Consider the following 14,519-nt stretch of genomic DNA (forward strand, 5'->3'; position numbering starts at 1 on the left):
AGTGCAATCTCTGTGAAAACCCTGTCTGTCTTTCATGTATCAAGATATCAACATCAAGTCTCACTTATGTATCACCTCATTCAATCTGGCCTATCTCCGGCAGAAAAATATAAAAAGATACCTCAGCAACGGTATTCAATACATAATTAACAGACAATGACAACTATAAAATCAGTATATCTCAAGGTCTGACTGAGCCTTTGATCCCTGCACAGTAAGATATGTTAAATCTGGTTTTACTATCTCAATATTTAATAGATTCTGTAAGAGATTGAGAACAGCAACACTAAATTTCTATTGAATTTATGAATTAACTCTATATTGATATAATCATTGACAAAGTCTTTTATTTTGAGATATAAATAATCACTTCCTGTATATTCTACTGACAATATTTATATTATTATATAAAAATGGACTTACATTCTCTATAATATCAAAACTCTGAAAAGGGAAAGTCTTGATAGAGAGTATACAGATAACAGTAGTGTATATTTTAGTATTTTCTATCTCATTCTTCTGCAGTAGTTAATGTAAAAAAAAGATCTTAGAATTAGTTTTTTACTTCACTTGAAAAAGTAAGACGTTTTTCTCTGAATTTTACACAATATTCTTATAAAGAATTAAAAACAGACTTATTTTATATTATAATTTCACATTCTTTTAAGTTAGAATTATATTTTCAGTGATTGAAGAGCTTTCATTAATACTTAATTCTTTTTTATACTCTTTACTAACTGATTTGAGTAGCACATTTGTTATGTGAGAAGAATTGAATGATTTAGAATAAAATTAAATAGTTTTAATCAATTTCTTTGCAAAAAATTAACTTATTTTTTGTCAGTTTTCTCTCAAAAACTGTTATATTATCTGATTTATTATCAATTAATATTATAATTTTTCTCACTATATCTTAAGAAAGAGATTGTAAAGATTTTATTGATTTATCTTAAAAATCAATTTAAGTTTATTAGATTCTCTTCAAAAATCTAATCTAGTAACTGAACTAGTGTGAAAAAAATCAGATATTTATATATAAAAGTCTTTTCATTCTTCTTTTGAAATAGTCTGATCAACTTTTCAATTGAAAATAGACTGATGAATCTCTCAATTGAAACAGTCTGATCAACTTTTCATTGAGTGAGTAAAATGAGTTTAAAAATATACTTAGTTAATGTGAAAAACGCTGCTTTCTCAGATGCTATTTCTGAGATTGAAATTCTGAAGAGAAGAAAGAAAGAAGAAATAGAGAAATAACAAGTTCTTGAAATATAAGAACTTGAAAAAGTCAGTAAAATTCTTGAAGAACAGTGTCTGATTGAGATGAATGAAGAAGTTCTGTCAATTTGTTATACTCAGACTAGACAACTATAGAAGATGATTAAGTTTAAACTTAGAAATTCAAATAAAGTATAAAAAACATTGAAAATTTCTAGTATAATCACTGACTCTTCTTCTTCTTTTTCTTCTTCAAATTGGAAAAAAATATATGCTTAAGCAGCAGTATCTGCTGTTTCTAAATTCACTATCTTAAAATCTGCTCAAAATTCTGGAAATACTCAGAAGAAAAATGCTCATACTTCTCTTTATAAGAAAGAAGAGAAGAAAATATAAAAAGAGAAAAACTTTCAAATCTTCAGAAATAGAAGACTTATTCTCAAAGTCTTAAATAGAGACATTCTGCAGAAGAATTCGCTGAACTCAAATCTTATTTTTAAAATCAGAAATGAAATGAATCAGCAGTTCTTTTCTCAGTTAATAAATGATATTAAAGTTCAAAAATCAGTTATAGCTTCAATTGAGCTATCTTTCTTTGAAAATTTCATCATTCTAACTACAATATCTGAATTTAGCATGGAATTTCTTATTGAGAATGAGAATATCTGAAAATCAGTAATATCATCTCTGTTAAACACAATAATTCTATCTGAAAGAGATAAAAAGTGAGACAAATTCATTCTTTATAATATTTCAGTTGAAATTTTCAACTATGAGAAAGAAATGCTACTTCTCAAAAATGAGTTAGAAGAATATAATTGTAGTCAAATGAGAAAGAAGTCTGTATAACTGAATTCAATTGAATTCACATAAAACAGAAGAAATGTCTATGTTCTAGTTTATATAAAATACTTAAATAATCAAAAATCTCTGAAGTAAGATTTACAGGTTTGAAAATAAGAGTTCATGAATTCAAAGACTCAAGAATGAATCTCAAAGCATAAACACAGTGAGTAAACTATTAAAAATATGAACACTTTGCAATCTCTTGTTTCAGAGACTTAAAATGTGAATTCTGTATCAAAGATTACAAAACTAGTGAGCATAAATATGAAAAATACTTATTATTATGATTATTACTATTATTATTCTTTCATTATACTCATATGCAAGTTGAGCTTATGATGAGTCCTTGCGTGATGTTAAATACAGGTCAAGTGTTGATTCCACAGGAGGAAATACAGGTGTTGAGATCACACCAAGATAGCAAGAACATAGAACAATACAAAGAAGTGACAATTAGATACATGCGATAATAACTTCCCAGCCCAGAAACATAGAGTGATTTATTAAAGGAATTTGTACACCTCTGTATTTATTAGAAATCTGAGGTGCTTAAGTTCTGGATTTTAATGTATCCCCTGCGGGTTTCGAACCCGCGCGCCTTGATTTCCCACACCAAGGTGCTACTGAGTCACCGCATTAACCATTCAGCCACTGAGGCATGAAAAATACTTACAAAGAGATGAAAACTATTAATATACTCTGCTTAAATACTCTAACTGCAAAAAAAAGCACGCATTTAGCTCAAAAGAATGCATATTTACTTCAAGAATTCAGAAGAACTGAAGAAAAAAAGCAGCTCAAAGTTAATTTAAAAGTGAAGGTAACTATCAAGTCAGTAAATCTACAGCTGCAAGCTTAAAAAGAAGAAACTCTTAGTTGTCTAAATTCTCAAACTCAAATTCTTCAGCTAAATATAAACAGAATTTGAATTCTCAAACACCTGTTATGATTAGAGAATTGAGAAATAACTCTGTTAAAAAACTAGAAAGAATGCTGACAGTTGAAATTCCTGCTTTTCAAAATAGTTATAATCTACTATCTGATGATAGTGATTAGATTCTCCTCTTCCTCTCTACTCTCTTTTAGTATGAATATACAATAAAATTAACAAAAAAAGTTTAATAACACTTTAAAAATCACATTCATTCACAACAATGTGAATAGAAACTTAAATTATATTCATTCTTATCTTCACATTGCAGTTGAATAAAAAGTTGATTTTGTACTTCTTCAAGAATTAAACTTTGATACTGAGTAAAAGTATATTATTTCTCATTCAAGCTATTACTGCTTTCTATCTGAAAAATCTGAGATAAAATCAAGACAAGTGATTTATGAAAGAAAAAGATCAAGATATCAATTTAATCTAAGATTTGATATTATATCTGACTCTGATATTCTAGTGAGTGATATTATAGATGAAGAGAATGAGTTTAATACTATATAACTCATAAATATCTAGACTGACCGCCGGGATTATAAATTTCATATTTAGTCTCATTTAATCTGATCTTCTACATTTCTTGGCGTGAATCCTGCTGGGACTAGTCATTAAAAAAACATTCAAAGTGACTATATATCAGATCTCAAAATGAAATCATGACTTGAAAAAAATGAGAAAGTGATCTCATTTAGTCTAATTTAGTCTCATTCTTGATATAAAGTTACTATTTTTAGACATTTTAAGAGTTCTTTTAGACTATTTTTAATTTTTTAAAAAGTAACACTTTTTGATAACACTCAAATGAGATTTAAAGTCATTTAAAGAAATAAAAATAATTTAAATTAAGAAGTGGAAATCAGGATCTCATTTGAAAAATGTGATAAGAGTAGACAGTAAGTCTCACTGAGTCAGTATGAAACTACTATCTAATGTTAAAACTGTGTAATGAAATCAGTTGAATTGGTAATGAGACTATTAAAAATTCTGGTCCTGTTCTCAGACACGGCCACACGGTCAGCCTATAAATATCTATAATGAAAAGTCATTGAAAGAAAACAACAATATGTGAATAATTAACAGAGAATTTTTAAATATAACTCTCTTTTCAAACTCTATAAATATAGCAGATTTCAATACATATTATTTCTAATAAAACTCACAATACAGAAGGGCAGTAATAGTAGATAAACTGATTAAATAAACTTTTAAGCATTTAATAGATTTAATTAACAAGTCTGATCAATAAATATTCTGTAGAAAAGACATGCAACAGTAATCTATTATAGATCTAACTTTTATATCATAAAATCTAATTGGAAAAAAACTTAGAAACTGACTTATTAATTCAAATGAGACCTGAGAATCAGATCATAAGATTATTCAATTTGATATTAAACTGAGTAAAAAATAAATAAGTGAAAATCCTCTTCTCTCTAATTGATATAGCTTTTAAAAAGCTGATTGAAAAGCAGTTGAAGAAAGTATAAAACTGCTGAAATCTGAAAGGCAGAGTGAGCTCTATTGAAATCAGAGTCAAGAAATCTCAAATGAAATACTTAAGAATAGAGTAAAGCTAATTATATCTATTCTTCTAACAAGTATTAGAGAAAATATCTCAAAGAAAAAGTCTGCTGAGTATTTTCAATCTTGATGAAATGAGAATATCACTTCTACAAGAAAATAATTAGTCACTTCTAAGAGAGATTGAATGAATAACTTAATATCTAATAAAGAGCTCAAAGCTATCAGAAATAAATATTTTTCAGATATTAAAAGAGCTAAAACAGACTGCTGAAACAAATTTATTGAAGAAGTATAAGAAAAAGAAGTTTTTTAAGTCTTTAACTATACTAAAACAAGAAGTGTAGCAAAGCTTTCAACCATAGAATATAAGTTTCAGAATGAATTATATACAGCAAACTCTTTTGAGAAAAAGTATCAAGCTTTTATAAGAATTCTGTTTCAAAATTCATCACATTTAGAAGAGAAGAATATATTATTTCATAAATATATTTATAACAGTAACTGAGAATAATCTGAGCATACATATGATGAACTAGAGTTAGGTATGTTTTTAAGTTCAATTAAAACTGCTGCAGGGCCTGATTCAATCAATTACTTAATTATTTAAAATACATCTTTCTACTTGAAGAATGAATATTTTGAGCTCTTTTTCAATCTTTCAAACAATGATTATCATTCTGAATGCGAAGAGAAGCTACTGAAGTAATTATTGTAAAGTCTAATAGAAAATCTTTAATTTGTAAGTTATATAGAGTAATATCTCTATTGAACTGTCTGAGAAAAACTTTAGAAAAGATAATAGCTACTAGACTATTTTTAATAAGCTCTATTAGTAATTCTCTTCTATTTAATGAATAAATGAGAGATAGAAAACAATGTTCTGTAATTAACACTGTTCATTCAGTTATTTATAATATTTAAATATCAAAGTATGAAGATCTGCTCTCAACTCTAGTTTTTATTAATATAAAAGAACATTAATCAAGTTTCCAAGTCAAAGATGATTGACACTTGAAGATGTAAAACTGTAACTTTCTCTATAAAATGAGTTAACTGTTTTATATCTAAAGGAATTATACAACTATTTCTTAATGAAATGAAATAAAGAAAGACTGAGATAGTAATAGAAGTATCATAAGAATCTTTAATCTTATCTGTTTTATTTACAATATACACTGCATATTTATTCAAGAATAGAGAGATGAAAATAGTGAGATCTTAAAGTAATATAGATAATATTCATCTAGTCTACACTTCAAAAATAATCAAAGAGAATTTAAAAGTGATTGAAAAAGTAGTAAAAAAAATCTTTGTTAGAGTAGATATCAATCTAATTTAATTTAATATAAATAAAACTGAGTTAATTAACTTTTTTCTCAGATTCAATGAGAAAACACTAAGTCTAACTCTTCTAAAAAATGAGATTAAACCCAGTTTAAATGTTAAATAACTAGAAGTATAGTCAAACTTCAAGTTGAATTTTTAATATTATATTCAACAAAGAACTATCAAGACAGAGAGACTATTAAATAGTATAATCAGACTATTAAATACAGAGAGAGATCTATTCTTCAAGACTATGAAACAGTTATACATAGTCTGTATCATCTCAGTAGCTGATTATGAGATACAAGTTTGATAAAATAATTAAGGAAATTTCACTGAACTCTTTCACAGTCTGTAAAAGAGAGCTTTGACAAGAATTCTAAGAGAATTCAAATTATCTTCTATTAAACTAATGAAAATTGAAGCTTCAATTTCTTCTTCTGCTATTAGATTTGAAAAGACCTGTATAAACTATACACTGAGAGTTATAAGGATAAGCTTAAATTATATAATCAGATAAAAGGTTTCTTCTTTATTTTCATCCATCAACTCAGAAAATGAACTGAATTAAAATAGATTTCATAATTAAAATAAAAGTAATTCTTTAAAGAAAATGCTCTCTTAACTATATAGACTATATTCACTAATTAAAAATCAATTTTCTCTATTAAATGTTAAGAAATTTGATCATGAGAAGATATCTCTCAGAAGAGAAAAGTTTGAATCTCTTATAGACTTGTAAATAAATGAACTATTTAAAGAGAGAGAATATGAACAGTATTTAAAGAAGATCTCTACAATCAATATAAAAGACTCTATTCTGATTTACTCAGATAAGGTAAAAAATGAGAGTTTGAACAGATTAAATACAAGCATTGCTTATACTCAAGATAATATTAATTTTACCTCAGATTTCTTGAATTTAGGCTGTGAATCTGAAGTCTTTGATACTGAACTATTTATAATAGTAAAAGCTATCAAACTTATTGAAATAAAATCTTATAAAAGAGAAAATAGTTTGAAAGAGATATGAATATTCTCTGATAGTTGAACTGCTTTGAAAAGTCTTAGAAATAGTCATATTCATAATGATCAAATAAATCTTGAACTGATTTTAAATTCTGTTTTAAAAATTCAAAAGAGAAGAATATTAAAGCTAATAATTTATCTGCACTGAGTTTCTGCTCATATGAATATTCATGACTATAAATTGACTGATTCAGCTGTAAAAAAGAGTTCACAATTAAGCAGATCTATTCAAAAAATAGTGTTCTGATCTTTTATAAAGAGAGAGATAAAAGACTCTTGTTTAGACAAGTGAAATGAAAGCTGGCAGAAACAAAAGAAGAGCATACATTTTTCAAGATTTAAGATAAAACTCAATTGAAAATCTTGTTTAATTAAATGTAAAAAGAAAATATTCTCATCTATAATTCAGCTGAAACTAGAATATAGTTATTTCAAATCTTATATACAAACATTTAATAATAGATTTGATTTAATGAAATGCTCATTCTGCAATATAAATGAAAATTGTAAGTTTATTATAATGTATTATACATTATATAATAGTCTCAGAGTCATATTGAAAGAGAAGTATGATTTAAATTAATTAAATATAAGATTCTTATTCTCAACTGAGCCAGAAATTAAATACTTAATAGACTTTCTATCAGAACCTCAAGCAGCTATAAGAAAACAACTGAAATCAGAAATATCTGAATATGAAGAGATAAAAATGAATCAGATATAGTCTGTTAAAATAGCTATATACTATCTTTTAATATTTTTATTTTATTATAGTCTTTCTTTACTTTACTTTCCTTTTCTGTTCCTTTCTATCTACTTATTTAATGTATCTATCTTGAAGACTTTGTTCTCTTTTCTTTTTGTCATGATATTTTCAAATGATTTTAAAGTATCAGAGGGTGTTAAAATAGCGCAATTTATAAAGAGTTTTTATATTCTAGGCTGAGTTTTTCTGATTTTGCATATCTGAAATTGATAAATGTATAATAATTGCCTTTATAGATATTAGAAAAACTCTGAAAACTAAAAGTTGTCAGGTAGATGTCATAGTCTCTGACTGCATACATCTATAATTGAAGAATAATAATAATAATATTGATATATCTATTTCATAACACCAGTGCATGTTTAATCACTAGCAATTTCTTTTTATACACTGAGTAATTGAGCTCAGTGCCTGATAGGTTTCTATCATCATACATCATCAGATGTAGCTTGCAATTCTTACTCATCTGTATAAGAGTGTCTCTGATAGCTCATTTGAATATGTGTGTCTTAATGTAGAAAGCTTTATTGCAATCTGATTGAATAAGTACTGAGAATGTTATTACATGCTTTTTCAGTATAAGAAAGGCCTCTTCACACATAGTATTTCAGATGATTGAATGAAACTTCTTCTTTTACAGATATGCATTTATTTCTCTTAAGAGATCTAAGAGTGATACAGCTTATTTATGTGAAATCTTTGATGAATCTGCAGTAGTATGAGATCAACTCAAGAAACTGTCATATATAATATACATTTCTCAGCTACAGCCAGTTCGCTATGACATTGAACTTCTTCAGAATGAGGTATATATAGACTAGCCGCTGAAACCATGAATTTCACGTTTGATTTCATTTGGTGTGATCTCATACATTTCTTGACATGAATCCCGCTGAGACTAATCATTAAAAAAACATGCAAAGTGACTATTTATCAGATCTCAAAATGAGATCATGACTTAGAAAAAATAAGAAAGTAGTCTCATTTGATCTCATATAGTTCCATTCTTGATGTAAAGTTACTATTTTTAAATATTTTATGGTTTTCTTTAGACTATTTTTAATTTTTTAAAAAGTAACAGTTTTTGATAACACTTAAATGAGATTTAAAGTCATTTAAAGAAAGAAAAAGAATTTAAATTGAGAAGTGAAAATCATGATCTTATTTAATAAATGTGATAAGAGTAGACAGTAAGTCTTACTGAGACAGTATGAAACTACTATTTAATCTTAAAACTGTGTAATGAGATCAGTCAAATTGATAATAAGATTATCAAATATTCTGGTCCTGGTCTCAGACACGGTCACACGGTCAATCTAGATATATACAGTCATTACTTATTACATGTCTTATAAACTTCAACTCTTCTATTTCAAACACACACTTGATTGATTTGACATAGAGCTTCTACTCTGTCAGAGTTGTAAGCACTTTATTCAGATGCTTCAGATATTTATTATATGAGTTTGAGAAGACTAAGATGTTATTCAGGTATATAAGGTACAAGATTTCATTTTATTTATAAAGAATTGTATTCATCATCATTTAAAAGATAATAAGCACATTTGTCAGACTAAATAACATTGTCAGAAATTTAAACTTCCATTATTGCATATTAAACATTGTTCGCAGTACTGATAGTTCATCTATATAAATCTGTTAATATTCTGACAGAAGATCAATCTTTGATAGATATCAGATGTTTCTGACTGTATTCAACTATTGTTAAATCTGTGACAGTGAGTATTCATTCTTGATTGTAAGCTTGTTAAGTGCTTAATAATTGATACACATTCATCACTTCTCTTCTGCCTTCTTTATGAATAGAACTGAGAATTTCTACATGCTTGATGAGAATTGTATAAGGTCATGTTTCAAAAGGTCTGTGATCTGATACTTCTGTTCTTCAAGATGCATTTGTAACAGAGAGTACACATTTTAATTGACTGATTTCACATCTCTCATGTCAATCTCATGTATGAATCCTTGTTTCAGCAGCAATTCTGATGAAAGATCTATTCAGAAGGTCTTCTTATACTTCTTCAGAAGTTTCTTCATATATTTGTTCTCTTATATATTTATTATCTTGATTTGCTTCTCTTTCAGATCTCATATAACATACAGAATGCTTTCAGATGAGATCTTGTAAATTGTTCTCTTTACTTGTTAATGTATAAGCAGATTTAACCCTTCTATATTAGAGATGTGAAATATTCTTCTCATATCAGTTGATAGAATCATATGAACTGTTTTCTTCCTATTAATTACTTATATATAGTATATACATCATTGAATCTGTGAATTAAATCTTTGAAATCAATTAAGTTTAAGAATAAGATCATATTTCACATTCTGCAGCTCTTATACTCAAATATAGCAAGATTATTCTCTAAAGTGCAAGAGAACTCTTACTCTTATAAGTGAATCTAAATATCAATTATCAGATAATCTTATATATAGAATTCTTCACTTAATGAATCTCTTTCAGTCTTCAGACTATATAATTATGAATATATTTTATAGAAGCTTTTATATCAGCTAATACTTTTGCAGTCATCTCTCAATTCTTTCTTAAGTAATCTCTGTATATTAACATTTCATATCTTAAGATATTGAGATAAATATCTACTTTTTCATTCTTACTCACATCTCATTCAGAAGCCTGCTTTCTCTTTACACTTATAGAATTCAGAGAGTCATCTAACACAGGCATTTTTTCACTTTGAAAACTTTTTATAGAATATCAGTGAGTATCTCTGAGCTTACTAATTCTGCTAGTTATTTAACTCTCTTACTTCTCTTAACTGTGTACACTGTGTGCAATCTTTTATATCATGATTTTGACATTTACAGTTAAAGCAAGCTCAATGCTCATAATATCAAGATTTTCACTCAGAGAATCTCTTTTTCAGACAATTCAGTACTTTAACAGTCATATTCATATTCAGATTCATTGCATTCAGATATGTAACTTGTGTTATAGAAGTTTGATTACTCATTCTCTGCTGAGATATACTTGATTACAGTATTTTCTGTCACAGTGTAATATGACGGAACCGAAGCGGTGACTAGTCAGCGGCGTCATGTAGAGATAGTTATTGAGAAGCCGTATAAATGAGCTTGACTATCTTGCTTGAATAGTGAGCTCATAGGCTACAGGGTTATTGTGAGAATATCACAGATATGATACTTAGTATACTAAGAAGATTATATGAGAAATGCAGTAACTCTTGTATATATTCCTGTAGAAGAAAAAATGAATTGCTGACTTTTTTAATGAGAAGCCAGCATCTAGCTATTCTATATAGACAATGAGCAGATACTCTCCTCTCATTTCATAAGTGAGAATAGCCAGAGTGATACCTCAGCAGTGTCTCACTATCAAGAAAGAGTAATCTGCTGACTTTGTATAAAAGTGAGATTCTTATATTTATCAATCAGATCTTTCTATGATATATCTGAATAATGTCATAGAGTGATTGAAAACTGGTTCTAACAGGATGAAATCATCTGCATGAAAGTCATAAGCCATGTGAAACTGCAATAAGCTCTTGACATGACTGAGAGTGTGATAATGTTCTTCTCTTTAAGAGCATAGTTCTGATGCTCTTAAGATTATCAGATTAGAAGTTATCTTTGTTATAGAGCAATGATTGTCAACTGATTGACAGTGAATATACTGTATGTGATATAAAGATTATTATTATTATTATTCTTCAATTATAGATGTATGCAGTCAGAGACTATGACATCTACCTGAGAACCTTTAATTCTCAGGGTTTTTCCTATATCTATAGAGTCAACTATTATACACTTATCAATTTCAGATATGCAAAATCAGAAAATTCCAGCCCAGAATACAAAAACTGTTTATAAATTGCAGTATTTTAACACCTTCTGATACTTTGAAATCATTTGAAAATATCATGATAAAGGAAAAGAGAATATAGTCTTAAAGATAGACACATTAAATAGATAGATAGAAAAGAACAGAAAGAAACAAGTACAGTAAAGAGAGACTATAACAAAATAAAATTATTAAAAGATAGTGTATAGCTGTTTTAACAGACTATATCTAATCAATTTCCACCTCTTCATATTCAGATACTTCTGAATTGAGTCATTTTCTTGTAGCTGCTTGAGTTTCTGATAGAAATCTATTAAGTATTTAATTCCTGTCTCAGTTGAGAATAAGAACCTCATATTTAATTGATTTAAATCATACTTCTTCTTTAATCTGACTCTGAGACTATTGTATAATGCACAATGTATTACAATATGCTCAGGATTTTCATTTGTATTGCAGAATGAGCACTCTGTTGAATCAAATCTATCATTAAATCTTTGTATATAGAATTTGAAATAATCATGTTCTAGTTTTAGCTGAATTATGAATGAGAATATTTTCTTTTTGCATTTAATTGAACAAGATTTTCACTTTGATTTTGTCTCAAATCTTGAATAATGTATGCTCTTCTTTTGTTTCTGCCTGCTTTCATTTCACTTGTTTAAACAAGATTCTTTTATCTTCCTCTTTATGAAAGATCAGAACACTGTTTTTTGAATAGATCTGCTTAATTCTGAACTCTTTTTTACAGCTGAATCAGCCAATTCATTGTCATGAATATTCATATGAGCAGGAACTCAATGTAGATGAATTATCAGTTTTGATATTCTTCTCTTTTGAATTTTCAAAACAGAGTTTAAAATCAGTTCAAGATTCATTTGATCATTATGAATCTGACTATTTCTAAGTCTTTTTAAAGCAGCTTGACTATCAGAGAATATTCATGTCTCTTTTAAACTAATTCCTCTTTTATAAGATTTTATTTCAATGAGTTTGAAAGCATTCACTATTACAAATAGTTTAGCATCAAAGACTTCAGATTCACAGCCTAAATTTCAGAAATCTGAGATAAAATTGATATTATCTTCAGTATAAGCAATGCCTGTATCTAATCTATTCAAATTCTCATTTTTTGAGTCATCTGAGTAAATCAGAATAGAGTCTTTTATATTGATTGTAGAGATCTTCTTCAAATGCTGTTCATATTCTCTCTCTTTAGATAGTTCACTTATTTATAAGTCTATGAGAGATTCCAGCTTTTCTCTTCAGAGAGATATTGTCTCATGATCAATTTTCTCAACATTTAATGAAGAAAATTAATTCTTAATAAGTGAATATAGTCTATACAGTTGAGAGGACATTTTCTTTAAAGTATTATTCTCATTTCAATTAGGAAATCTATTTCAATTCAGTTCATTTCCTGAGTTAACTGATGAAAATGAAGAAGAGACTCTTTCTCTGATTATATGATTTAAGCTCATCTTCATGACTCTCAGAGTATAGTTCATACAGGCCTTTTCAAATTGAATAGCAGAAGATGAAATTGAAGCTTCAATTTTCATTGCTTTAATAGAAGATGATTTGAATGCTTTCAGAATTCTTCTCAAAGCTCTGTTTTATAGACTTTGAAACAGTTCAGTGAAGTTATCTTGATTGTTTCATCAAACTTGAACTTCATAATCAGCTACTGAGGTAATACAGGCTATATATAACTGTCTCATAGCCTGAAAAGATAGACCTCTCTCAGTATTTGATAGTCTGATTATACTATTCAGTAGTCTCTCTGCCTTGATGATTCTTTGTTGAATATAATATTTAAAATTCAACTTGGAGTTTAACCATACTCCTAGTCATTTGACATTCAAACTGGGTTTAATCTCTTTATTCAGAAGAGTTAGACTTAGTTCTTTCTCATTAAATCTGGAAAAAAAGTGAATTAACTCAGTTTTATTCATATCAAATTGAATTAGATTGATATCTGCTCTAACAAAGATTTTCTTTACTGCTTTCTCAATCACTTCTAAATTCTCTTTGATTGTCTTTGAACTATAGAGTAGATCAATATCATCTACATAACTTGAAGATCTCACTATTTTCATCTCTCTATTCTTGAATAGATATGCAGTGTATATTGCAAATAAAACAGGTGAAATTGAAGATTCTTATAATACTTCTATTTTTATCTCAGTTTTATCTTGTTTTCTTCCATCAAAGAATAGATGTATAATTCTTTTAGACATGAAACAATTAACTCATTTTATTAGAGAAAGTGACAGTTTTAACATCTTCAAAGTTTGAATCATCTTAGACTTTGAAACAGAATCAAATGCACCTTTTATGTCAATAAAAACTGCAGTTGAGACCAGGCCTTCATGCTTTGCTAGTTGAATATCATGAATAACTGAGAGAACAGTGTCAATTGCAGAACATTGTTTTCTATCTCTCATTTATTCATTAAATAGAAGAGAATCACTAATAGAGCTTATAAAAGATAATCTAGTAGCTATTATCTTTTCTAGAACTTTTCTCAAACAGTTCAACAGAGATATTACTCTATATCACTTAGAAACTGAAGCTTTTCTATTATATTTTGCAAGGATTACTTCAGTAGCTTCTCTACAGCATTCAGAATAATAACCATTTCTTAAGAGATTGAAAAACAGCTCAAAATATTCATTCTTCAAGTAGGAATATATGTTTTGAATAATTAAATGATTAATTGAATCAGGCCCTGCAGCAGTTTTAATTGAACTTGAGAATATTGCTGACTCTAGTTCATCACATGTAAGCTCAGACCATTCCCAGTTATTTTCATCAATATATTCATGAAATGACATATTCTTCTCTTCTAAATGTGATGAGTTTTGAAAGAGAATTCTTATAAAAGCTTGACATTTTTCCTCAAAAGAGTTTGCTGTATACAATTCATTCTGAAATTCATATTCTAAGGTTGGAAGCTTTGCTACACTTCTTGTTTTAGTATAGTTGAAGGCTTTAAAAACTTCTTTTTCTTGTGCTTC

The 14,519-nt window shown here is 27.7% G+C and overlaps 1 pseudogene across 1 annotated transcript; it reads right to left on the reverse strand.

The window, feature by feature from the left end:
• Positions 1-2,633: 2,633 nt before the first annotated feature.
• BDBG_17089 lies at positions 2,634-2,722 on the reverse strand (annotated as a pseudogene). The gene has a single exon. The product of its transcript is annotated as a tRNA-OTHER (tRNA).
• Between the last annotated feature and the right edge of the window lie 11,797 nt (positions 2,723-14,519).

The sequence above is a fragment of the Blastomyces gilchristii genome (assembly GCF_000003855.2).
Source record: "Blastomyces gilchristii SLH14081 genomic scaffold supercont1.8, whole genome shotgun sequence".
Classification (NCBI taxonomy): Eukaryota; Fungi; Ascomycota; class Eurotiomycetes; order Onygenales; family Ajellomycetaceae; genus Blastomyces; species Blastomyces gilchristii.